The sequence below is a fragment of the Lithobates pipiens genome, unplaced genomic scaffold (assembly GCF_037356315.1).
Source record: "Lithobates pipiens isolate NorthernLeopardFrog02 unplaced genomic scaffold, aLitPip1_a1.2 Scaffold_22, whole genome shotgun sequence".
In the NCBI taxonomy this organism is placed as follows: Eukaryota; Metazoa; Chordata; class Amphibia; order Anura; family Ranidae; genus Lithobates; species Lithobates pipiens.
This window is the reverse complement of record NW_027507784.1, coordinates 26,972,586-26,998,718: the sequence shown is the minus strand read 5'-3', so window position 1 is coordinate 26,998,718 and position 26,133 is coordinate 26,972,586. Positions and strand designations below refer to the sequence as shown.

General features: G+C 48.0%; 1 protein-coding gene across 1 annotated transcript in view; it reads left to right on the top strand.

Annotated features, from left to right (window-relative positions):
- The window catches only part of LOC143925636 (guanylate-binding protein 3-like), a 211,294-nt gene that overhangs the window by 97,408 nt on the left and 87,753 nt on the right, over positions 1 to 26,133 (top strand). The window lies entirely within an intron of this gene.

The following is a 26,133-nucleotide window of genomic DNA, read 5'->3' as shown; positions in this document are numbered from 1 at the left end:
GAATTGGAAAGTGCTAATTTTAACGGCTAATATGCAAGATAGTGTCCTAAAAAGGGTTTGGCGACCTGCCTCCTGCCTCAGGGGACATGGGTCACTGCAAAAAAAAAGTTTTAAAAACTACCGTTTTGGCGGGAGCACTGATTTTAATGACGATTAAAGTGAAAAAAAAAAAGTGAAATATTCCTTTAAATATGGTGCCTGGGGGGTGTCTATAGTATGCCTGTGAAGTGCCACGTGTTTCCCGTGTTTAGAACAGTCCCTGCACAAAATGACGTTAAACGGAAATAACACCATTTAAAACTGCTTGCGGTTTTAATGTTATATCTGGTTCCTGCAATATGGTTGAAAATCATTCAGAAAAATGGCATGGGTAGCCCTCCCTGCCCATTACCAGCCTATTTGGGTCTTGTACACATATTAAGGGGAACCCCGTACCCATATTAAAAAAAGGAAATGCGTGTGGCCCCCAGGCCCTATATACTCAGAACAGCAGTATACAGGCGGTGCAAACAAGACAGGGACTGTGTAGGTTTGTTGTGTTAAGTTGAATCTGTTTGTCATTTTCAACCGGTACATTTTTAAAGTGTAGCTCCAGTCAAAAAAAATATCTTTAAGCTTTTTGGAAAACATAGGGAAGGGTTATCACCCCTGTATAATTTGTTTTGTCGTCCATCTTTTTTCATCTCACTTGCTGCTGTCTCCTTGCGTTTGCAAGTAGGAGATGTTTGTAAGTTGGATGTTTGAAAGTAGGGGCCTGCCCTATATTATAGCGGTATGTACTGGGTACAGAGCACGCAGACAGCACGCACTATCTCCTAACACTACTGACTGCAAGCTCTATTATTAACCACTTGTTAGCCCAATGTTTGCATAAAGTGAAAGATGAAGTTATGCTGAGTAAATAGATATCAAACATGTCACTCTTCAAAATTGCACATGCCCTTGGAATGGCGCCAAACGTCGCTACTTAAAAAATCCCCATAGGCGATGCTTTAAATATTTTTTTACTGGTTACATGTTTTGAGTTGCAGAGGAGGTCTAGGACTAGAATTATTGCTCTCGCTCTAACATTCTCGGCGATACCTCACATGTGTGGCACATGCGAGCACATGGGGACATGGGCGCTTTCGTTTTTATTTTATTTTTTTATTGTTCATTTTACTTTATTTATTTTAGTTTGACATTTTTTTTTCCCAAAAATATAATTTTGATCACTTTTATTCCTATTACAAGAAATGTAAACATCCCTTGTAATAGGAATATGGGGTGACAGGTCGTCTTTACAGTGAAATCTGGGGGGTCAATATGACCCCACATCTCACCTCTAGGCTGGGAAGCCTGAAATAAAAAATAAAAAAAAGATTCTGGCTTTGATCGTACTGGCGAGTTGGTAGAAGCACCAGAGGGCGGTGAGGGGTGGGGGGCATCTATGGCTGGGTATTTCAGGGTATCACCGAGTATGGCTGGGTATCTCTGAGTATGGCTGGGTATCTCTGAGTATGGCTGGGTATGGCAATTTATGGCAGGGTATTACAGAGTATTGGCGGGGTATTGGCGAGGTACTACAGAGTAATAGCAGGGTACTGCAGAGTATTGGGGGTACTGCAGAGTAATGGCGGGTACTGCAGAGTATTGGGGGGTACTGCAGAGTAATGGGGGTTACTGCAGAGTAATGGGGGGTACTGCAGAGTAATGGGGGGTACTGCAGAGTATTGGGGGGTACTGCAGAGTATTGGGGGGTACTGCAGAGTAATGGGGGTTACTGCAGAGTAATGGGGGGTACTGCAGAGTAATGGCGGGGTACTGCAGAGTAATGGCAGGGTACTGCAGAGTATGCACTGGTATTGCAGAGTATTGGCAGGGAATTGAGGGGTTAAATTCGGTGAGCAGCGATGTGGGCACTGCAGATGCAGCCCACATCGCTGCTGACACCGATCTCTTTCCCCTCCGCTGTACCGATCGGTACAGAAAGGGGAGGGAGGAACAGGCGTCATAACATGACGCCGGTTTGTTTCCAAGTGATCACTCCGTCATTTGACGGAGCAATCACGTGGTAAACGGCCGCTATGAGCGGCCGTTTACCGTGATGCGCCGGGTCCTATGGACCCGGCGGTCACGGATGCTCTCGAGTGCGCACACCTCGGGGCACGCGAGAGCAGAATTCTGGGAGGCCGTTAATTAACAGCCTCTCTGAGTTAAACAACCGCCCTGAAGCCGTTAATCGGCAATGGGCAGTTGTTAAGTGGTTAAAGCTAGATCACTAGCTATATAGGTGAGGTGAATATAGTGGTGTATACTGCGGTCAGGGCACAGACAACAACCACTACACAGCAGCAAGATAGGAAATCAGCCAAAAACGATTGGTGTGTACTGTGTTGAAGGTACACAGAACACCCACTGCTTCAGATGCAAAGTAACACACTACAGGAGGCCGCCTTAAAGGCGGCCTTATATAGTGTGGGGCGTGCACTACACAGCCTAAGCTATGATTGGCCACAGGCAGGATGCCTGTGGCCAATCATGGCTCTCCTCGCTGCCGGCGCTGCGATTGGCCAAGCATGCGGGGTCACAGTGCATGCTTGGCCAATCATCGGGCAGCAATGCACTGCGCCAACGCAGTGCATTGTGGTCCGCGCGCGCGTCACTCGAATTTTGACGCGAACGGCCAAAACGTTCGGAATTCGCCGAACGGCCGAACAGCCAATGTTCGAGTCGAACGTACGTTCGACTCGAACACGAAGCTCATCCCTAATCACCAGTCTAGTGTAAACACACAACACACCACACTGTATAAACACAGTCCCCACATATGTCCCCAAAACACACATGTCCCCAAATAATAAAAACACATGTCCCTAATAATAAAAACATGTCCCCCACATATGTCCCACTAAAATCACATGTCCCAATGATTATCTGCACACATATGTATGTGATCACCTGCACACATATGTACATGATCATTTGCCTACATGTGTCCGTGATCACACAAACCAATTATTATACACTTAACAGAATTTTTTTTTACCAAAAGCAGAATACATTTTGGCTTAAATTTATGACAAAATTTGATTTTATTGGATTTCTTTTAAAATAGAAAAAAGAAAATATTGTTTTTTTTTCCAAATTTCTGCTTTTTTTGCGCTTATATCGCAAAAAATAAAAAACGGAGTCGTGAATAAATACCACCAAAATAAAGCTCTATTTGTGCAAACAAAATGATAAAAATTTCATTTGGGTACAGTGTAGCATGACCGCGCAATTGTCACTGAAAGCGCTACAGTGATGAAAATTGGGCTGGGAAGTAAGGGGGCGAAAGTGCCCTGTATTGAAGTGGTTAAAATCAGTGCTCCCGAAAAAATGGCCATTTTTAAAAACATTTTAGTCATTGACCCATATCCCCTGGGACAGGAGCCAGGTCCCCAAACCCTTTTTAGGACAACATCTTGCATATTAGCCATTAAAATTAGCACTTTTTATTTTGAACGTTCGAATCCCATAGACTTCAATGGGGTTCTAAAGTTTTGCTGTCCGTTCGATGTTCTGGTGTGAACCGAACCGGGGGGTGTATGGCTCTTCCTTACTAGCTACTATTAGTTCCACAAAGGTCCTTTTAAGGACTGGTATAGGTGTACTATTTGGTGTGCAGTATATAGTGGTGTAATACACGTATAAAATACTTGCACATATGGAAAGCATAGTATAGTGCATTTCCACATTGCAGCATTGTGACTGCTGAGCGGTTCTGCAGCGATACTACAAAGAGTGACAAACGCAATTAAAAAAAAAGTATTATAACTGGTGTGATAGACCAGTGGCCCCCAAAAACAAAAGATTGAAGCAGGGTGTTATATACCTTCTTCCACATACATACTGCACTTCTCTAGAGACTTTTGTCACAGGGTCATTTAAAAAATGACAGGCAGAGGAAGGGGCAGGCCCTTCCGCAGGGGTGGTAGGGGTAGGGCAGGAGCAACAGGCTTGAGCCAAAGTGGCAATTTGCAGAAGGTGCGAACGATTAAGTCAAAAGATGCACCAGACTTACTCAGCCTTACTCTTCTGCACCCTCCTCATCCTTTCGATCTGCACCCTCTTCTTCACTCTCTGCTGTGTGCACCCCCAAAGACACTACCACCAACACCACCACCATATATCCTCTGCTTGAGTCACAGGAATTATTTTCTGATACATCACAAGACATTTCTGATGTGCAGCCAGTCTTGGTATTGGATCAGGAAGAGGAGGTAGCAACAACCGCCACTCAGCAGTTTAACCGCCACCCAGATCAGCCCAAGGAGGAGGTTGGTCCCCACTGTTGCTGCCTACTCTGAGATATCTAATTATAGCGATGGGGAAGGTGACGTCGATGATGACGTGTCTAGTGATGTCATGTGGGTGCCCACAAGAGAGGAAGAGGAGGGGAGTTCAGAGGGAGATATAGACCAGCAGATAGGGAGGAGAAGCAGGCAGAACTTAGATTGCACAGGAGGGACAAAGCAGACTGTGAATGTATCAGGAGCGAGGCATCAACCATGTACGGTCACATATGGTGCTCCCAGGACGCCGGCACATGGCTCCGCAGTGTGGGCTTTTTTTTAACGTATCCGCTGCTGACAATAGTGTTGCCATCTGCAGCCTTTGCAGTCAACGCATAAGTCGCTGTAAGCCCAACTCTCACCTAGGGAGGACCGCCTTAAGAAGGCACATGAGCTGCCATCACCGAGCCCAGTGGGAGCAACAGAACCCACAAAGCCACACTCCAGGCTCTCACCGTCCAGCCTCGTCTTCTACTTCTACTTCTCCTCTTGTCCTCCACTCCACCTTCCATCATGCCGTCCTCACGTTTTTCTGCAAAAAGGCAGGCTTCCGTGGGCCAAATGTTCGAGCGTAAAAAAATGATGACGCCGGATAACCCTCTTGCCCAACGGTTGACAGCTGGCTTGTCAGAACTGATAGCCCGCCAACTACTGCCATATAAACTGGTGGACTCGGAGGCCTTTCGAAAATTTGTGGCCATTGGAACACCACAATGGAAGATCACAGGAAGGAAGTATTTCTCACAGAAGGGCATCCCAGAGCTATATGGCCATGTTCAGCGGCAAGTGAATGTATCTCTGGCACACAGTGTCGGTGCCAAGATACATCTGACCACAGACACGTGGTCTAGCAAACACTGGCAGGGAAGGTATATAACTTTTACTGCCCACTGGGTGAACCTTCTGACGGCTGTCAAGCATGTAACCCGTGGCACCCGTGTAGATTTGGTTTTACCGCCACGGATTGCATGCAGGCCTGCCTCTTCTTCTCCTCCTCCTCCTACTCCATCCTCCTCCCTCTCCTCCTCGGCTGACTCCTCCTTTTCCGCTGCTAGCGTCTTTTCCGCTGCGCCGCCCAAGCTCCCCAGAACCTATTCGACATGCCAGGTGAGAGTGTTGCCATGCTGTGCTGCATCTGTTGTGCCTGGAAGCCAAGAGCCACACTGGCCCTGCACTCCTTTCAGCTTTGCGTTCACAGGCAGATCAGTGGCTAACACCGCTCAATTTGACAGTTGGTAAAGTGGTGTGTGACAATGGTGCCAATCTGCTTAGCGCATTGAAACAAGGCAAAATTCCGCACGTGCCATGCATGGCACATGTCTCAAACTTGGTCATGCAGCAATCTGTTGTCAAAAACCCTGGGGTCCAGGACATCTTGCGGCAGGCAAGGAAAATCTCTGCCAATTTCAAAAGATCTTACACGGCCATGGCTTGCCTTGCTGACATTCAGCGGCAACACAATCTGCCGGTCAGACGTCTTATTTGCGATTGCCCGACGCAATGGAACTCAATCTTCTATATGCTTGATAGGTTGCTCCAGCAGAAACGTGCAGTTAATGACTACCTGTACGAACTCTGCGGCAGAACAGGTTTTGAGGATTTTTTTTTCACCACACCAGTGGCTCCTCATGCGTGACGTATGCAGACTTCTGCAGCCATTTGATGAGATCACCAAACTGGTTAGTCGCAGCCATGGCGTCATCAGTGACATTGTACCTTATGCCTTCTTTATGGAGCGTGCATTGCTTCATCTCATTGATCAAGCCATGGAGGAGCAGGAGCAGGAAGATGAGGAAGTCGCAATGCCGTATGAATTCCCAGGGGGGGGCTACTCTATCTGAGACAAGTCAACAACAGGAGTCTGAAGAGGAGTCAGAGGAGGATGGTGCCGGGGCGGATGAGGAGGAGCAAGAAGAGCATGCTTTAAACCTTTCTGGGATCCCTGTTGTGCGTGGATGGGGAGAGGAGAACGAGGAGGACAATATTATCCTGGATGATGAGCAGGGGCCAGACCACCACACCGCTTCCAGTTTAGTGCAAATGGGGACCTTCATGCGCCAGTGTTTTAACAGGGACCCCCGTATAAAGAGCATAAAGGTCAAGGACCAGTACTGGGTGGCAACATACTTAGACCGCCGGTACAAACACAAAATGGCGGAAATGTTACCACCATCACAGTGGGCTGTCAGAATGGAGCACTTACAGACCTTGCTTCGACAACTGCTGCATTCTGCTTTTGCGTGTGCTGGCAGAGGAGGAATTCCCACTCCCAGAGAAAGAGTTGCGGGTACCAATCCAACAGCGCCTGCAAGAAGAGGTCAGTTTGAAGATGTGTTGGTGACTTCTGATATAAGGTCATTCTTTCAGCCGACCCATCGACAGGTGTCACCTGGATCCAGCATCTGGGAAAACCTAGACCAACAGGTGTCTGACTACATCGGGTTAACGACCGATGTGGACGCTCTGAGGAGTGATGAACCTCTGGACTACTGGGTGGGCAGGCTTGACATCTGGCCAGAGCTTGCCCAATTTTCAATGGAACTGTTGGCTTGCCCCTCATCCAGTGTCCTGTCCGAAAGGACGTTCCGCGCAGCAGGGGGGATCGTGACCGATAAGTGCACTCGCCTATCTCACGACAGTGTTGACTACCTCACAAAAATGAATGAGGCATGGATCTCGGAGGAATTCAACACATGTGATCATGTGTATATGCATAACTCTATAAACTATTTATTTAATCGAGCACACAGACCTTTTTCTACCTTTGGCTCACTTACTTGTACAAAAAAATCACACCGTACTATATGCCCATACCGTCCTGTTTGAAGAGGTTGAGCAGTGTCATATTTTTGGGTCCCTTAGGGTGTTGCTGGTATCAGTGCTGCTGTCAGTGCTCTCTATCTCGGTGCTGGTGTGGTGTCAGTGCTCTCTATCTCGGTGCTGGTGTGGTCTCAGTGCTCTCTATCACGGTGCTGGTGTGGTGTCAGTGCCCTCTATCTCAGTGCTGGTGTGGTCTCAGTGCTCTCTAGCACGGTGCTGGTGTGGTGTCAGTGCTCTCTATCTCAGTGCTGGTGTGGTCTAAGTGCCCTCTATCTCGGGGCTGGTGTGGTCTCAGTGCTCTTTATCATGGTGCTGGTGTCAGTGCTCTCTATCTCGGTGCTGGTGTGGTGTCAGTGCTCTCTATCTCGGTGCTGGTGTGGTGTCAGTGCTCTCTATCTCGGTGCTGGTGTGGTCTCAGTGCTCTCTATCACGGTGCTGGTGTGGTGTCAGTGCCCTCTATCTCAGTGCTGGTGTGGTCTCAGTGCTCTCTATCTCGGTGCTGGTGTCAGTGCTCTCTAGCACGGTGCTGGTGTGGTGTCAGTGCTCTCTATCTCAGTGCTGGTGTGGTCTCAGTGCTCTCTATCTCAGTGCTGGTGTGGTCTCAGTGGCCTCTATCTCGGGGGCTGGTGTGGTCTCAGTGCTCTTTATCATGGTGCTGGTGTCAGTGCTCTCTAGCACGGTGCTGGTGTGGTGTCAGTGCTCTCTATCTCGGTGATGGTGTGGTCTCAGTGCTCTCTATCTCTGTGCTGGTGTGGTCTCAGTGCTCTCTATCACGGTGCTGGTTTGGAGTTAGTGCCCTCTATCTCGGTGCTGGTGTGGTGTCAGTGCTCTCTATCACGGTGCTGGTGTCAGTGCTCTCTCTCTATCTCGGTGCTGGTGTCAGTGGCAGTGCTCTTTCTATCTCGGTGCTGGTGTGGTGTCAGTGCTCTCTATCTCAGTGCTGGTGTGGTCTCAGTGCTCTCTATCACGGTGCTGGTGTCAGTGCTCTCTATCTCGGTGCTGGTGTCAGTGCTCTCTATCTCGGTGCTGGTGTCAGTGCTCTCTATCACGGTGCTGGTGTCAGTGGTCTCTATCACGGTGCTGGTGTCAGTGCTCTCTATCACGGTGCTGCTGTCATTGCTCTCTATCACGGTGCTGGTGTCAGTGCTCTCTATCTCGGTGCTGGTGTCAGTGCTCAGTCTCTATCGCGGTGCTGGTGTCAGTGTTCTATCTCAGTGCTGGTGTCAGTGAGGGAGATAGCAGTGGAGAAGCCAATCAGCAGGCAGTGCCAGCACCATGGCTGAGGATCAGCACTGGAATCCGGACCACCGCAGTGGAGCCCTGCATAGGTGGGGGTAAGGGCCAGGCAGAGGGAGGGGCTCAAGCACAGGTTGGCACACTGGGACACTGGCACAGGACTGCACCGCCCTGACTGTGGCACTGATCATCTCCTGCACCCCCTTCATAGCCTGGCCTGACCTTACCTCTCCTCCATGGCCTTCATGCGCTCCTGAATTGTCAAAATTTCACAGATAAAAAAAGAATGCTTGTCGTCGATCCCAGATTCACTTAATACTTTTGTTATGTCAGTGTCTATGTTGTGGGACTATGTGTGCACAGCTAGTATTTTGTGGCTGAAAATATGACCTGGAGGTTTTTAAGGTTCGCCTGCCATTAAGGTCGATGGGGTTGGCAGTTCGCAAACTTTTGGGCGCGTTCGCTGTTCTCGTTCGCGAAACGTCCCGTCGGAAGTTCGTCCATCACTATTTGGGAACTATATTTGGGCCCTTGATATAAAAGTTTGCTAAGTTCAGAGTAGGACCCCAGAATGACTGCCTCCTGATTCACTGCCGGGTTGGAAAACCACCACCTCACCGTGACCAGAGAGATGAGTCAGGAGGAAGTAGAGAGGAGACCAGGCATGTACTGGCCATTGGGACTACAGGGAGTTTCCCGGTGGGCCGATGGCTCAGTGGGCCGGTCAAGTGCAGTCCTGGAGCCACTCCTCTCTGACATTGAGTGATCGCGATTTCACTCCTCTTAGGAGGAGCAGCTGCCATCACTTGCTGGAGAGAGCATTAGGCTTTCTGATCCCTCCAGCCTGCAGAGGGAAATAGAAGGCAGATGTTCCATCCTCTCTCCCCTTATCACTTGTGACTTATCACATGACTGGAGAGAGGAACGAGAAGCTGCCTTCAAAACTGTAAGTACACGTGGGGGGGGGGGGGAGAGGGAGGACACTCTGATGTAAGGGGAAGTGCTGATGGAGACACTCAAAATGAAAGTGGGCCGGCCATGATGAAGTCCAGGGCCAAATTTTTGTCCCAGTCCAGCCCTGGAGGAGACGTTGCTGGAAGAAGCAGCAGAGGAGGAAATGAGAAGTAACTGGAGGGTAACCGGAGCAGCTCTACATAGCGACACAGGGGCTCACACTGTGGAGGCGATTTAACCCCTATTGGGGCAGGGGAGCTGGTGAGTGTGGAATATTGTCCTATGCATGGAAATTGCACCGGTTGCAATGCAGAATACACCAAGCACTTAGCACATTGTCACTTTGATCTGATTATACAGGAGCTCTCTGATGCTAATTTCTGCTGCTGGACTTTTCCTTTTTTGAATTCCTTTGCATTTTATGTTTCCAATTTTGCAATTTTACATTCTGGGAGGCTTTTGATGGAAGTTAAAGCATAATGCACTTTATTAATAGGTTTTTTGCACTAATATAAGCACACAGCACTTTTTGATAGTATAAACTGTGGTCTTCAGAATGCACATATTCACCTTTTTAATACTGCGATTTTTTTAGCAATTATATATGTTTATATTTTAATATTGTTTATTTGTATAAATTTTTTCTATTTTAGATTTGTATTTTGCATGCAATTTGTAAACAACAACTCAGCATTTTGGGTGACAGGCACATTTATTCAGTTACACATTTTTGTTTAGATTGGTCTTTATATGGCACAGGTATGCAATTAAAAGTAGGCGAGCGTCGTAGCTACCACCTTTACGTTTTTTCCAATCTGTCTAATTTGGTCATATATGGTAGTGGCAGCCCCCCTTCATTGTACATATATATCTTTTCACATTTTTTCACATTTTTTTCATACATTTCTTACATACTTTTCGTTTATCCTTATACACTTTGTATATATTTTCTTTCCAGCAATTCTAGCTTCCATAGCGCACCCTACCCCCTCTTTTTACAATTTTGGAAAGCAAACACCTCAACGTGTATTCTATGAGGCATGGTCTGCAAATAGGTACTCGGGTACCCTGATGGGCTGGTGACAGGTACTCCGTTACGCCGACGGGCTGGTGACAGGTACTCTGTGTCAGAAACCATGAAACAGACTGAGACAGAAGTACAATCAAATCACACTTGTTTATTAATAAAAATAAAAAGGTAAATAGAAAAAGGCGTAGTCAAGCATAGCCAGAGTCCTGTAGCCAGATCAGGTAGTCAGCCAGTCCAAAGTTCATTAACCAGATCGGGTAATCAGCCAGGCCGGAAGTCAGGGATCCAAGGAGAGCAACCGCAAGCAGGATAAGAAGCCAGGTGGGATGTCAGCAAGCCAGTCTTGAAACAAACAGCAGGAGATGGTTCCCTGTGATGTGACCACGTGAAGGCAAATGAAAAAGTGAGCAGGAAGACTTTAAATAGGCAGGTCAGACGAGCATCATCGGGAACAGCTGGTAACTGTGGAAAGAGAAGAGAACTGGCAATTAGCTGACAGCTGAGCGGCCAGCCCAGAGGAGGAAGGGCTAAGCCAGCCCTGACAGTACCCCCCCTCAATCACCCCTCTCCCTCGGAGGGCCACCGGGCTTGAGGGGAAACCGCCTGCGGAACTCGCGGATGAGAATAGGGGCATGTACGTCAGAGGCTGAAACCCAGGAGCATTCCTCCGGACCGTACCCCTTCCAATGCACCAGGTACTGTATGCGCCCACAGAACCTACGGGAGTCAACAATGGATTGTACCTCATACTTCTCAACCAGAATAGGGTGAGGATGTGGCACCGAGGTGGTAAATAGGTTCAGACCAATGGTTTCAATAAGGAGACATGAAACACATTAGAGATGCACATACTAGGAGGAAGGTCCAATGCATAAACTACTGGGTTAATCCTGTGAAGGATACAGAACGGCCCAATAAACCGAGGTGCAAACTTCAGTGAGGGAACACGAAGTCGGAGGTTGCGAGATGACAGCCAGACCCTGTCCCCAACCTGGTAGGAAGGCGCAGGCAGGTGTCTGTGGTCAGCATGGAGTCTGTACCTATCATTAGCATGACGCAAAGCCTCCTGGACTTGTACCCAAGTGGAACGAAGACCACGGAGATGCTCCTCTAACGCAGGGATACTCTGCGTAACAAACGAGTCAGGCAACATGGAAGGTTGGAAACCATAATTCACCATAAATGGAGACCATCGGGAGGCAGAATTCAAGGTACTGTTGTGAGAAAACTCTGCCCAAGTTAATAGGTCAGACCAGTTCTTATGATGGTCAGAAATATAGCAACGTAGGAATTGCTCCAAGGTGAGCAACTTCTTAAGTGGAATACAATGACACATCTTTGAGAACCAGCCAACCACCATAAGGATAACAGTGTTGCCTTGGGAGTTGGGCAATTCCACAATGAAATCCATAGACAGGTGAGTCCAGGGCCTCTCTCCATTGAGTATGGGTTGTAGGAGGCCCACTGGAAGGTGTCGTGGAGTCGTACTCTGAGCACACACTGGACAGGCAGCTACAAAGGTAGTAACATCAGCCCGTAGACTAGGCCACCAGAATTGTTGGGAGATGGCCCAAATGAGTTGATTCTTCCCAGGATGGCCAGCTGCCTTAGGAGAATGGTAAGTCTGGAGCACTGCAGTACGGAGACTCTCTGGGACAAAGCAGCGCTCACAAGGTTTATCAGGAGGAGCATGGACCTGAGCAGCAAGAATTTTGTCACCCAAAGGAGAAGTAAGACTGGTGCGAACCGTAGCCAAGATACAATCAGGAGGAATCATAGGAACCGGAACTGACTTGGAAGTGGAGGAAAATTGTCGTGACAAGGCATCAGCTCTTATATTCTTAGTACCGGGTAAGAATGAGACAATGTAATTAAAGCTTGTCAAGAAAAGAGCCCACCGCGCCCTTCTGGGATAGAGTCGCTTAACCTCAGACAAGAATGTAAGATTCTTATGGTCAGTAAGAATAAGAACGGGAACAGTGGTACCTTTAAGGAGATGTCTCCATTCTTTCAGGGCTAAAATAATCGCCAACAGTTCTCTGTCACCAATCTCATAATTGCACTCAGCAGGTGACAATTTCTTGGAAAAGTAGCCACACGGATGCATAGCGCTCTCAGAGTTAGGACGTTGAGACAGAAGGGTGCCAACTCCCGTCTCAGAAGCATCAACTTCTAGGATGAAAGGCAACGTAGGATCAGGATGTGCCAACACAGGAGCAGAAACAAAGGCAGCCTTGAGAGTCTCAAAGGCCTTAATGGACTCCGGAGACCAACTCTGTGGGTTACCGTCCTTTCTGGTCATATCAGTCAGAGGCATGACCAGAGATGAGAAGTTCCAAATAAACTTCCGATAGTAGTTGGCAAAGCCCAGGAAACGCTGCAGAGTATGTAAACCCATGGGTCGAGGCCACTGTAGGACTGACGACAGTTTCTCTGGGTCCATCGAAGAACCAGCAGTGGAAATGACATAGCCCAGGAATGTAACCTGTTCACGATGGAACTCGCACTTCTCCAGTTTACAATAGAGATTGTTCTCTCTTAGTTTTTGAAGTACACGACAGACATCTATGTGGCGGCTCTCCAGGGACTTGGAAAATATGAGGATATCATCGAGATAAACCACCACACACAATTGCAACAAATCTCAGAGGACATTGTTAATAAATTCCTGGAAAACTGCCGGGGCGTTACAAAGGTCAAAAGGCATTACCAGGTACTCATAATTGCCTGTTCTGGTATTAAACGTAGTTTTCCACTCATCGCCCTCCTTAATGCGCATGAGATTGTATGCCCCTCTCAGGGCAAGCTTTGTGAAAACCGTTGCTCCCTTAAGGCTGTCAAATAACTCCGTAATCAATGGGATCGGGTCGGCATTCTTAATCGTGACACGATTGAGACCCCTATAATCTATACAAGGTCTCAGTTCACTGCTCTTCTTTTTCACAAAGAAGAAACCAGCACCAGCAGCAGACGAGGACTTGCGGATGAAACCTCGAGAAAGTGTGTCAGCAACATACTCCTCTATGGCCTTATCCTCCAAGCCCGACAAAGGGTAAACCCGGCCATGAGGAGGTATGGCACCAGGTTGAAGGGCAATTGCGCAATCATAAGGCCGGTGTGGAGGCAAACTACCAGCTTGACCTTTATCAAAAACATTGCCAAAATCACGGTATTCCTCCGGCAAGGAGGGGAGTGAAGCAGTGCACAGGACCTTGGATACCTTCAGGAAGCACGTCTCACTGCATTGTGGTGACCAGGAGAGAACCTCAGCACAGAGCCAATCAAAAGAGGGGTTGTGCCTCTGTAACCAAGGATAACCAATAACCAGCAGAAATCTGGGTGAGGAAATAACTTGGAATTGGATTATCTCACGGTGAAGAGCCCCTATGGCCATGGACAACGGAACCGTCTCATGAGTCACATGGGCAGGCTGTAAAGGTCTCCCGTTAAGAGCCTCAACAGCAAGTGGAGTGTCACGCAGCTGCAGTGGAATCGAGTGCTGCGAAACAAATGCAGCATCAATGAACAGGCCTGCAGCCCCAGAGTCGATTAGAGCCTGTATCTCTATGGACGACTCATCCCAAGAAAGGGTGACCAAAACCAGGGGCTTATCCTTCTGGATAACTGGGGATGAAACAACACCACCTAAGGTCTGTCCATGACAGGACCTCAAGGTTCGGGCGTTCCCTGGACAGGTAGGACAAGACTTCAAAAAGTGACCTGCCTGGCCACAATAAAGGCACAATCTCTCCCTCCTCCTAAAGGCTCTCTCATCCACAGAGAGACGCATGAAGCCCAGGTGCATGGGTTCATCTTCACTGACCAACTCGGTACCAGGAGGCATGGGAGGTGAGGGAGGCATGGGTGGGACTGCAAAGCTCGGAGGCAAACGTACAGTAGGGCTTCCGCAAGCGCTCCTTAAGAGAAAGTCTTTCTCTGAGTCTGGAGTCAATGAGGATGGCAAACAAGATCAAGCTCTCCAGCTCAGTGGGTATATCTCGGGCTGCTATCTCATCCTTGATGGAATCCAAGAGACCATGAGAAAAAGCAGCCATGAGGGCCTCATTGTTCCAAGCAACCTCTGCTGCCAGAGTACGGAATTCAATGGCATAGTCGGCAACAGTTCTCGTACTCTGTTTGATGGACATGAGGCACTTGGCAGCAGAAGCGGAGCGCGCGTGAACCTCAAAAACCCTTTTAAAGAAGGCCTCAAACTGAGGGTAACTCAAGACAACAGGTTTTTGCATCTCCCATAGAGGGTTAGCACAGGCCAAGGCTCTCTCAGAAAGCAAAGATATCACGAAACCTACTTTGCTTCTGTCCGTGGGAAACGCCTGGGGCAGCATTTCGAAGTATATCTCAACCTGATTGAGAAACCCTCTGCATTGAACTGGATCATCCCCAAATCGCTGGGGAAGCGGAGCAGAACCGGACATACCTCTTATAGAGGTAATACTCAAGGCGGGTGCCTGCACAGAGACTGGCGACGCAGCAGGGACGGCCTGCGACTCAGGTTGTACTGGAGCAGCCACCGTAGGGGATTCCAGGTGAGCCGTGCGATTCAGGAGTGTTTGTAACGCCAAGGCAAACTGATCCATGCCGTGATCTTGCTCATCCAATCTGGAAAAAATATTACCAACAAGTGGATTGACTGTATCTTGTGAATTCATGGCCTTCGCGTACTTCGCGTCAGAAACCATGAAACAGACTGAGACTGAAGTACAATCAAATCACACTTGTTTATTAATAAAAATAAAAAGGTAAATAGAAAAAAGTGTAGTCAAGCATAGCCAGAGTCATGTAGCCAGATTGGGTAGTCAGCCAGTCCAAAGTTCATTAACCAGATCGGGTAATCAGCCAGGCCGGAAGTCAGGGATCCAAGGAGAGCAACTGCAAGCAGGATAAGAAGCCAGTCTTGAAACAAGCAGCAGGAGATGGTTCCCTGTGATGTGACCTCGCGAAGGCAAATGAAAAAGTGATCAGGAAGACTGACTCGGGTACTCAGATGGGCTGGGACAGGTACTCGGGTACTCAGATGGGCTGTGACAGGTATTCGGGTACTCAGATGGGCTGGGACAGGTATTCGGGTACTCAGATGGGCTGGGACAGGTACTCGGGTACTCAGATGGGCTGGGACAGGTATTCGGGTACTCAGAGGGGCTGTGACAGGTACTCAGGTACTCGGGTACTCAGATGGGCTGACAGGTACTCGGGTACTCAGATGGGTTGACAGGGAGCCGACAATTCATTATAGCCACGAGTGATTTTAAATGACTTTTTTTCTCAGATGGGCTGTGATGGGTGATGACAGGTACTTTGATGGGTGATGACAGGTACTTTGATGGGTGGTAACAGGTCCTCTTTATTGGGGGGGTAATCCGTGTCTGTTGGTGTGTACACTAGGCGGTAACGAGATGTTACCACAATCTCCTTCTCACACACGATCAGTGTGTGAGGAGGAGAACCCGGTAACATCTCGTTACCGCTGTTTGTTTACATTCTGTGACCGGCTGTGATTGGACACAGCCGATCACGTGGTAAAGAGCCAATTTTATTGGCTCTTTACGGCGATCGGGGTTGGACTGTGTCAGGGTGACAAGCCGCATCCCTGATTGCCACTCTGCACGCGCCCTAGGCGCATTGCAGAAGCGCTGTGAATGCACAGTACATGTGACTGGCTGTGATTGGACACGGCCGGTCACGTGTATCTGGGGGTGGATGGGGAGGAAAATCCCACAGATCGGGGATGGGCTGTGTCCGAGGGACACACCACATCCACGATCGCCGCGCTGGAGCGGCGAAATACTGAGGACGTCATATGACGCCCACCTAGGATGGGAGATCCCATCTGTGGGCGTCATTTGACTATGGCCCGGTATTGAAGTGGTTAATAAAGGACTTTTTCAAAAGTGTGTTTATGGTTTTTAACATTCTTTTACACTTTCTTTGTGAAATGGTAGGGGTACTTTTGTACCCCCTTACCATTTCAAACAGGGGGGCAGGATCTTGGGGTCCCCTTGTTAAAGGGGGCTTCCAAATTCCGATAAGCCCCCCGCCCGCAGACCCCCACAACCACCGCCCAGGGTTGTGGGGATGAGGCCCTTGTCCTCATCAACATGGGGACAAGGTGCTTTGAGGGGTCTGTGACCCCCAAAGCATCCTCCCAATGTTGAGGGCATGTGGCCTGGTACGGTTCAGGGGGGGACGCTCTCTCTTTTCCTGTGGCCTGCAAGGTTGCGTGCTTGGATAAAGGGTCTGGTATGGATTTTTAGGGGGAACCCCACGTCATTTTTTTTTTTATTTGACGCGGGGTTCCCCTTAATATCCATACCAGACCTGAAGGGTCTAGTATGGATATTTAGGGGGAACCCTACATCATTTTTTTTTTTTTTGATGCGGGGTTCCCCTTAACCACCTTCAGACCGGACCATTTTGCTGGTAAATGACCAGAGGTCTTTTTACAATTTGGCACTGCGCTGCTTTAACTGGTAATTGCGCGGTCATGCAATGTTGTACCCAAACAAAATTTGCGTCCTTTTCTTCCCACAAATAGAGCTTTCTTTTGATGGTATTTGATTGCCTCTGCGATTTTTATTTTTTGCGATATAAACGTAAAAAGACCGCAAATTTTGAAAAAAAATGATATTTTCTACTTTTTGTTATTAGAAAAATCCAATAAACTCAATTTTAGTCATACATTTAGGCCAAAATGTATTCAGCCACATGTCTTTGGTAAAAAAAAAGTCAATAATTGTATATTTATTGGTTTGCGCAAAAGTTGTCACATCTACAAACTAAGGTACGTTTTCTGGAATTTACACAGCTTTTAGTTTACGACTGCCTATCTCATTTCTTGAGGTGCTAAAATGGCAGGGCAGTACAAAACCCCCCCAAATGACCCCATTTTGGAAAGTAGACACCCTAAGGAAATTGATAAGTGGCATGTTGAGCCCATTGAATATTTTATTTTTTTGCCTCAAGCGATTGAATAATGACAAAAAAAAGGTTGATGTCACATGGGGACTATGACATCGTAAGGGGGCGGGGTCACCATGTGACCAACCCATGTGACATATACCATGTGACACCGCCCCATTGTCACTATATAAGTGGCCGTTCAGCGCGGCTCTGGCATTCCGGCCGGAGAGAGCGACGTGTCAACATCTCCTGGAGAAGAACAAGAAGAACAAGAAGAAGAACAAGAACGGAAGGTGGCGGCGACAGCGGCGACAGAAGACCGGGCCGCCGCCTGCAAAAGAGCTATAAGAAGGCGCGGTGGCCCGGCAGAAGAACCGAAGAGGGGGATAAGACCCCCGAAGTCGGGAGAAGAGGCCGGCGGCGGGGAGGAAGAAAGCCGGACTCCTCCGCTAGCAAAAGAGCTACAAGAAGATAGCGGAGGAGTCCGGCGAGAAGACCCCCGAAGACGGAAGACCCCCGGAGCTGTGCAATAAAATATTTTATCTCGTGTGTTGTGTTTTTTTTGGGGTACTTTTATTTTACAGGTGAATGGGTAGGGGTACATTGTACCCCATACTCATTCACATAGGGTGGGGGGCCGGTATCTGGGGGCCCCCTTATTAAAGGGGGCTCCCGGATTCCGATAAGCCCCCCGCCCGCAGACCCCGACAACCAACGGCCAGGGTTGTCGGGAAGAGGCCCTTGTCCTCATCAACATGGGGGCAAGGTGCTTTGGGGTGGGGGGGCCGCGCGGCCCCCCCTTCCCCAAGGCACCCCCCATGTTGAGGGCACGCGGCCTGGTATGGCTCAGGAGGGGGGGCGCGCTCGCTCGCCCCCCTTTCCTGGCCGGCCGGGTAGCGTGCTCGGACAAGGGTCTGTTGTGGACTTTGGGGGGACCCCCACGACGATTTTTTTCGGCGTTGGGGTTTCCCTTTAAGTCCATTCCAGGCGGCGGAGCCCGCGACGTCTCCGTCGCGGGCCCCGCCTACCTTGACACGCGCTCGAAATGAGCGGACTGTTGCCTCGTGTGTGGGCGAGTCCGCTTATTTCAAAAGTTGCGCGGACTTAGTACGACAAACAAAGTTTGCCGTATTTGTCCGCTCAAAAAGTGCCGTGTCTGGGCGTGTTCGTTCATTCAAAAGTTTGAGCGGACTGTTTGACGAACTTAGTTTCGGCAGACAGTCCCCGCGTGTGTACGCCGCCTTACAGTTTTGAAGGCCATAAAATGCCAAGATGGCATAAAACCCCCACAAATGACCCCATTTTAGAAAGTAGACACCCCAAGCTATTTGCTGAGAGGCATTTTGAGTCCATGGAATATTTTATATTTTGCCACAAGTTGCGGGAAAATTACAAACTTTAATTTTTTTTTATTTTTTTTTCACAAAGTTGTCACTAAATGATATATTGCTCACACATGCTATGGGCATATGTGAAATGACACCCCAAAATAAATTCTGCTGCTTCTCTTGAGTACGGGGATACCACATATGTGGGACTTTTTGGGAGCCTAGCCGCGTACGGGGCCCCGAAAGCCAAGAACCGCCTTCAGGTTTTCTAAGGGCGTAAATATTTGACTTCACTCCTCACTACCTATTACAGTTTTGAAGGCCATAAAATGCCAAGATGGCACAAAACCCCCACAAATGACCCCATTTTAGAAAGTAGACACCCCAAGCTATTTGCTGAGAGGCATGTTGAGTCCATGGAATATTTTATATTTTTTTTCACAAAGTTGTCACTAAATGATATATTGCTCACGCATGCCATGGGCATATGTGAAATGACACCCCAAAATAAATTCTGCTACTTCTCCTGAGTACGGGAATACCACATATGTGGGACTTTTTGGGAGCCTAGCCGCGTACGGGGCCACGAAAACCAAGCACCGCCTTCAGGCTTTCTAAGGGCGTTACAGTTTTGAAGGCCATAAAATGCCAAGATGGCACAAACCCCCCCCAAATGACCCCATTTTGGAAAGTAGACACCCCTAAATTTAGGGGTACACTAGTAAGACTAGGTAATAAATGGCGGGTGCCCTGAAACTATAAAAAAAATAACTAACCAACCAGCGTCACCTGTAACAGTTATATGGTGATCACTGGTGAAAGGGTTAACTAGGGGGCAATCAGGGGGCTTTATGCGGTAGTATATGGGGGTCCCTGGCGCTATAAAAAGCTGCGGCGAACCTAAATACCTACCTGCCTAACTAGCGTCACCTGTGACACTAATACAGTGATCAGAAAAACGATCGCTTATTAGGCTGGGTTCACACTGGAGCGATGCGGGAACGCCACGAATCCGCGGCGGGTTCCCGCATCACATGCCTCCCGGCGGCAGTTCACACTGCCCTATGCGAACTGCTGGGAGTGTCAGTGAAATGTTAATGACACCCCCAGATCAGTTCGCATATCGCAGTGCGATCTGCAAACTCGGATCGCATGGTGTGAACACCCATGCGATCCGATTCTGCTGCGGACCAAAAAAAGGGTCCCGTGCGAGTTTGCGGCGGGTGTGACACGAATTCAGCCATACTATCTGTATGGCTGAACTCGAATCGCACAGAGATCGGATGTGATTTGCACTGCAGTGCCGTGCGAATCACATCCGTTCTCATAAACCGCTGCAATGTGAACCCAGCCTTAGTGACACTGGCGACGGGGGGTGATCACGGGGTTAAACCTTTATTGGGGGGGTTAGGGGGGTACCTTAGAACTAAAGGGGGCTAACCCTAACTGCCCTAACAGTTATTACAGTCACAAATGACACCCGCCGGGTGATCAGGGGGTTAAACCTTTATTAGGTAATAAATGGCGGGTGCCCTGAAACTATAAAAAAATAACTAACCAACCAGCGTCACCTGTAACAGTTATATGGTGATCACTGGTGAAAGGGTTAACTAGGGGGCAATCAGGGGGCTTTATGCGGTAGTATATGGGGGTCCCTGGCGCTATAAAAAGCTGCGGCGAACCTAATCACCTACCTGCCTAACTAGCGTCACCTGTGACACTAATACAGCGATCAGAAAAACTATCGCTTATTAGGCTGGGTTCACACTGGAGCGATGCGGGAACGCCATGAATCCGCGGCGGGTTCCCGCATCGCATGCCTCCCGGCGGCAGTTCACACTGCCCTATGCGAACTGCTGGGAGTGTCAGTGAAATGTTAATGACACCCCCAGATCAGTTCGCATATCGCAGTGCGATCTGCAAACTCGGATCGCATGGTGTGAACACCCATGCGATCCGATTCTGCTGCGGGCCAAAAAAAGGGTCCCGTGCGAATTTGCGGCGTGTGCGGCGGGTGCGACACGAATTCAGCCATACTATCTGTATGGCTGAACTCGAATCGCACAGAGATCGGATGTGATTTGCACTGCAGTGCGGTGCGAATCACATTCGTTCTCATAAACCGCTGCAATGTGAACCCAGCCTTAGTGACACTGGCGACGGGGGGTGATCACGGGGTTAAACCTTTATTGGGGGGGTTAGGGGGGCACATTAGAACTAAAGGGGGCTAACCCTAACTGCCCTAACAGTTACTACAGTCACAAATGACACCAATGCAAAAAAAAAAAAAAAAGCAATTGGTGTCACTGTGACTGGGGGGGGCAGGGGTAATTGGGGGGTGATCGGGGGGTAAAGGGGGGGTGTGAGTGTGCCTGGCATGTTCTACTGTATGTGGGGTGTGTTGGTGCAACTCACCGAACCTCTCTCCTCGGTGCCGGAACGAAAACTACCGACACGGAGGAGAGAATACATCACTTCCTCTCCTGTGTTTACATTACAGGAGAGGAAGTGATGTCACCGGACATTTTCATTCGCCGGGAGCGATCGCGAGGGGGTGGCCATGAATGAATGGCCGTCCCCTCGTCCGGGATCGCTCCCGAATGAATACCGACCGGCGGGCAGGCAAGGACGTACATGTAAGCCCTTATGCCTGCCCGTGCCATTCTGCCGACGTACATCGGCGTGCGGCGGTCGGCAAGTGGTTAATATCCATACCAGACCTGATGGGCCTGGTAATTGGATTTGGGGGAACCCCACGCTTTTTTTTTATCAATGACTTTCAGTGACTATTCTCTGTATTACGGGAGCCGACAATTCATTATAGCCACGAGTGATTTTAAATGACTTTTTTTCCTACAGAAATGACACTTTGTGCAGGGACAGTTCTAAGCACGGGAAACATGCACCCCTTTACATGCATACTATACACACACCCCCAGGTACAAAATTTAAAGGAATATTACACTTTGATTGTTTCACTTTAAGCATTATTAAAATCACTGCTCCCGAAAAAACTGAAGTTTTTAAAGCTTTTTTTTTGCATTGATCCATGTCCCCTGGGACAGGACCCAGGTCCCCAAACACAGGGTGTTCCGCAGCTTTTCGAATTTGCCGCGAACACCCCAAATTGTTCACTGTTCGCCAAACAGGCAATGTTCGAGTCAAACTCGAAGCTCATCCCTAATCATGACAATAATAGCTGTAGACTTAGAGGGAGGGAGAGAAGAGGTTTCCAAGGAGGCCGACAGTACTTCCAACAGACTACTAGCCAGTACCTCAATATGTGCTTTGTAAAAATCTGCTGAGAGACCATCATCTCCTGGTGTTTTCCCTGCCTGCATGGAACCAATAGCCTGCTGAATTTCCTTTAGGGTAAGCAGAGCGCCAATTCTCCGGCGAGCCATCTCAGACAAAATTAGAAGCTGGGTGTCCTCCTGAAAAGCCTGGAGCTCAGGTCCAGTGTATCTCACCCTGGAAGAGTAGAGGTCTCTGTAGAAGGAGGCAAAGCAGTCGTTAATATCTCCAGGGTCAGATACCAGCTGTCCATTAGCATCGTTAATATTTGCAATACTTGTCATAACCGATTGCTCTTTGGACAGCCATGCCAAGAGACGACCAGTCCGCTCACCCTGTTCGAAAACACGCTGCGACTGATGCCACAGTAGTTTTTTTTTTTTTTGGCTGATGCAACCCTCAACAACATCACCTCACGCAGAGCACACTGTAGGTCCCTGTGCATCACCTCATCTCTAGCAGTAATATATTGTTGTTCTAGTGCACTGGCTTTCTGCTTAGAATGAGCCAGCTCCAGTCCAGATTGGTGTCAGACCTGACCGATTTTTATCTGATAGTATCCCCATACATGGGCTTTAAAAGCATCCCAGCTAGAGGCTGGGTCAGTGGCAGGTGGGTTAGTGTCCCAATACCTTTGTATATCTTATTCAGCACACGGAGAAACCCTTTCATCTGAGATCCAGAACCGTGACAGGTGCCACAGCCGGTCAGTGGCAGCAGAAAAGACATTCAGGTGTAGCAGGATAGGCGTGTAATCGGATATTCCCCTAGGCAGAATAGATATCTCTTGTACCTTGGCCAGGACAGGGCCTCTGACAAATACAAGATCAATTCTGGATACGCTGCATAAGTGGCAGACTGACAAGTAAAACTTCTCTGGCGGAGATTTTTCCAATGCCAGACATTGGTAAGGCCAAAAGTGGAGGCCTAGCGGGAGAGCGGGGAGTCCATGGCCCCACCTGGTGTCAGCCTGTGTCAGCATGTTGACATCCCCTGCCAGAACCACATTGTCATCCAAAACATTTTCTAGGTAGTGATGGACGAACTTCCGATGGGACGTTTCGCGATAGAACACTGACACCAGCACCGTGATAGAGTGCACTGACACCAGCACCGTGATAGAGTGCACTGACACCAGCACCTCCTCTCCAAGGGTTGGAGAAGGTGGATCCTCACATTCAGTTTGTCTAAGGGTACAATGGCCACCTGACATCAAGAAGTCACCATCTGAATTGCTACCTGCCTATATGAGAATCTCCTACGATTTTTCCGAGATAAGCTCTGCAACAAGTTCCGGTCAGAATCGGTGTGGTTTGTGTGATCCATCCATATATTTAGTGAGCGTTTACACGCCCCTTTTTGGTAAGCGTGCATTATTACTGGTGATCAGCACTTTTGGTTTGGTGAAGTAGGATTGCACGATTGATTAGCATCATCCTAAAGAGATATTCCTCTCACTTCAAGGACTCTGTTGGACTGTTTCACCTTAGGTTGTGGGTTTACTACTTCATATATTTTTTATGCACAGTTTTTTATTTACATTATTTACTTTATTTAATCAATCCGTCACTGGCACTTTAATAATTTATTTATCAATATTCACTGTATTTATTATATATTTTTTTATGTAATAATCATTTATTTATAGGTATTTATTCATGATTGTTTATGAATGTATTTAATATTTATTGAGTTTTATGAATTTGCTAAATTTTTTATTAAGTTAATTAATTGGGTAATTTTCTAATATTTTTTTCATTTAATTCACATAATAACGAGTTGGTCTGTAAGTAGTGACAACATCTGTGGATCATACTGAGTGGGGTGGGAGTGTTTAGATAGATATATATATATATATATAAATATATATATATATATATATATATATATATATATATATAATATATATATATATATATATATATATATATATATATATATATATATATAATTATATGTATGTATGTATATGTATATGTGTGTATGTGTATATATGTATATATATATATATATATATATATATATATATATATATATATATATATATATATATATATATATATATATATATATATATATATATATATATATATATATAAATATAATATTTTTTTTACATATATTTTTATGCGTATTGATTTTTTGGATGTGTATCACATCCTGGTAGCTGCACCTTTAGTTGTGTGGTGTTACATTCCTTTTTTTTTTTTTTAGATCAGGAGCGCGGTAATTTTTTATTTCTTTTTTGCTTCTCCTCCCTATCTGCTGGTCCATCTCTCCCTCTGAACTCCCCTCCTCTTCCTCTCTTGTGGGCACCCACATGACTTCCCTAGACACGGCATCATCAACGTCACCTTCCCCACCACTATAATTAGAGATCTCGGAGTAGGCAGCAACACCGGGGACCATGGGCGTCCGCAGAACTTTTTCCAAGGGGGGGCATCATTTCAAGGCCACTCATGCTCCGCCCCTTTTCGACAATCTTATGAAAATCTTTACACTGGTAATACATGTGTGTTATATAACAGATAATTCATCTTCACTTTGTATTGGGAGTGACTCTGGCGGCTGTGTTCCAGGCCCATATAGCCTAGAGAATCTACATCTTTTTACATTGCAATACATCTGTTGTGGCCATATTTTGATCTCATACTGTCACTGAATAGACTGTTTTCATCAAGATAAAAATATGGCCAAAACAGATGTATTGCAATGTAAAAAGATGTACATTCTCTAGGCTATATGGGCCTGGTACCCAGCCACCTGAGTAACCTTGCGGACGCCCATGCTTTCAAAAACCAGCCCTGGAAAAAATTTCATACCAGTCCAACAGCATTATTATACCAGCCTCACAGCATTATTATACCAGCCCAACAGCATAACGTCATTATTTTCTTGTTCACGAAAGGGAAAACCATACATTTTAAAGCACATTTGATGAAGAGAGTATTAGATATAAATATGAAATCACATAGGGCTTTTTATATATATATATATTCAAATTCCAGCTAATAGTGGTAAGTGATCAATCATCAAGGGGGACCCCAGAAACTCAGAACGTGGGGGGGGGGGGAAACCACCTTCTGCAGAAAGAATACTCTAAGGTAAGGGGGGTGGGTTACTAATATAAGGAGGAAACCCTTTATATCAGTGCCCCTTACATTATCGTATTCACTCCCCCCTTACATCAGTGACCCCCCGACTGGCCTGGCGGTGCTTTCACTGACCTCCTCTCAGGTGCACTGTGCAGGGCTCAGTCAGTCGGCTCCAGCTTGGAGGTTTTATCCTATAGTCTCCTATCCACAGTCCATGCAGCCTCACTGTGCCCACCAAATGCAGCCTCACTGTGCCCACCAAATGCAGCCTCACTGTGCCCTTCAAATGCAGCCTCACTGTGCCCTTCAAATGCAGCCTCACTGTGTCTATAAAATGCAGCTTTACTGTGCTGTGAATGCAGTCTCACTGTGCACATCATTGCAGCCCCTCCTGTGCCCCATGTCCCAGTCTGCAGTCCCTGTCTGTGGGAAGGTGTGTTGTTTATGCTAGGTACAGTACCTTGCATGCCAGCAGGATATCCATGACGGCCAGCAGCAGGCAGGGTCTGTTCTCGTTTTGGATGGGGACGGTGCTCCTTCCAGAGGATCTGTCTGCTGTGAGATGGAGTGGTCCCTGGCCACCTGCACCTTCAGCCGTCCTCATTTTCTGGCCCCAGTCAGCCTGCCCTCTGGTCCTGGGGAAGTGGAGAGCACTGAGTGGGAGTTGGAGAGAAGGGGGAGCAAAGAGTACTGGCGGGGTTGGAGAACACATGGGTGGGGGCAAAGAGTGAGGGGGAGTGGAGATCACAGGGGTGGGGAGCGGAGAGCGCTTGGGGGGGAACTTGAGAGCACTGGGGGGGCCAACAAGAACAGGGGTAGAGAGCACGGTAGGCTGAGAGCACTGGGGGGGCTAAGAGTGTGGGGTGGTGAAGAGCACTGGGGGGGGGGGCACAAAGAGCAGGGGTGAGTGGAGAGCAATGGGGGGGAGCTTGAGAGCACCAGTGGGGGCCAGAAAGAACAGGGGTGGAAAGCAAAGGGGACTGGAGAGCACTATGGAGGGTGGAGAGCACATGGGTGGGCGCAAAATGCAGGGGGAGAGGAGAGTACAGGGGTGGGGAATGGAGGGTGCTAAGGGGGAGCCAAAAAGAACAGGGGTGGAGAGCACGGAGGGTAGAGAGCACTGGGGGGGGGGCTGGAGAGCA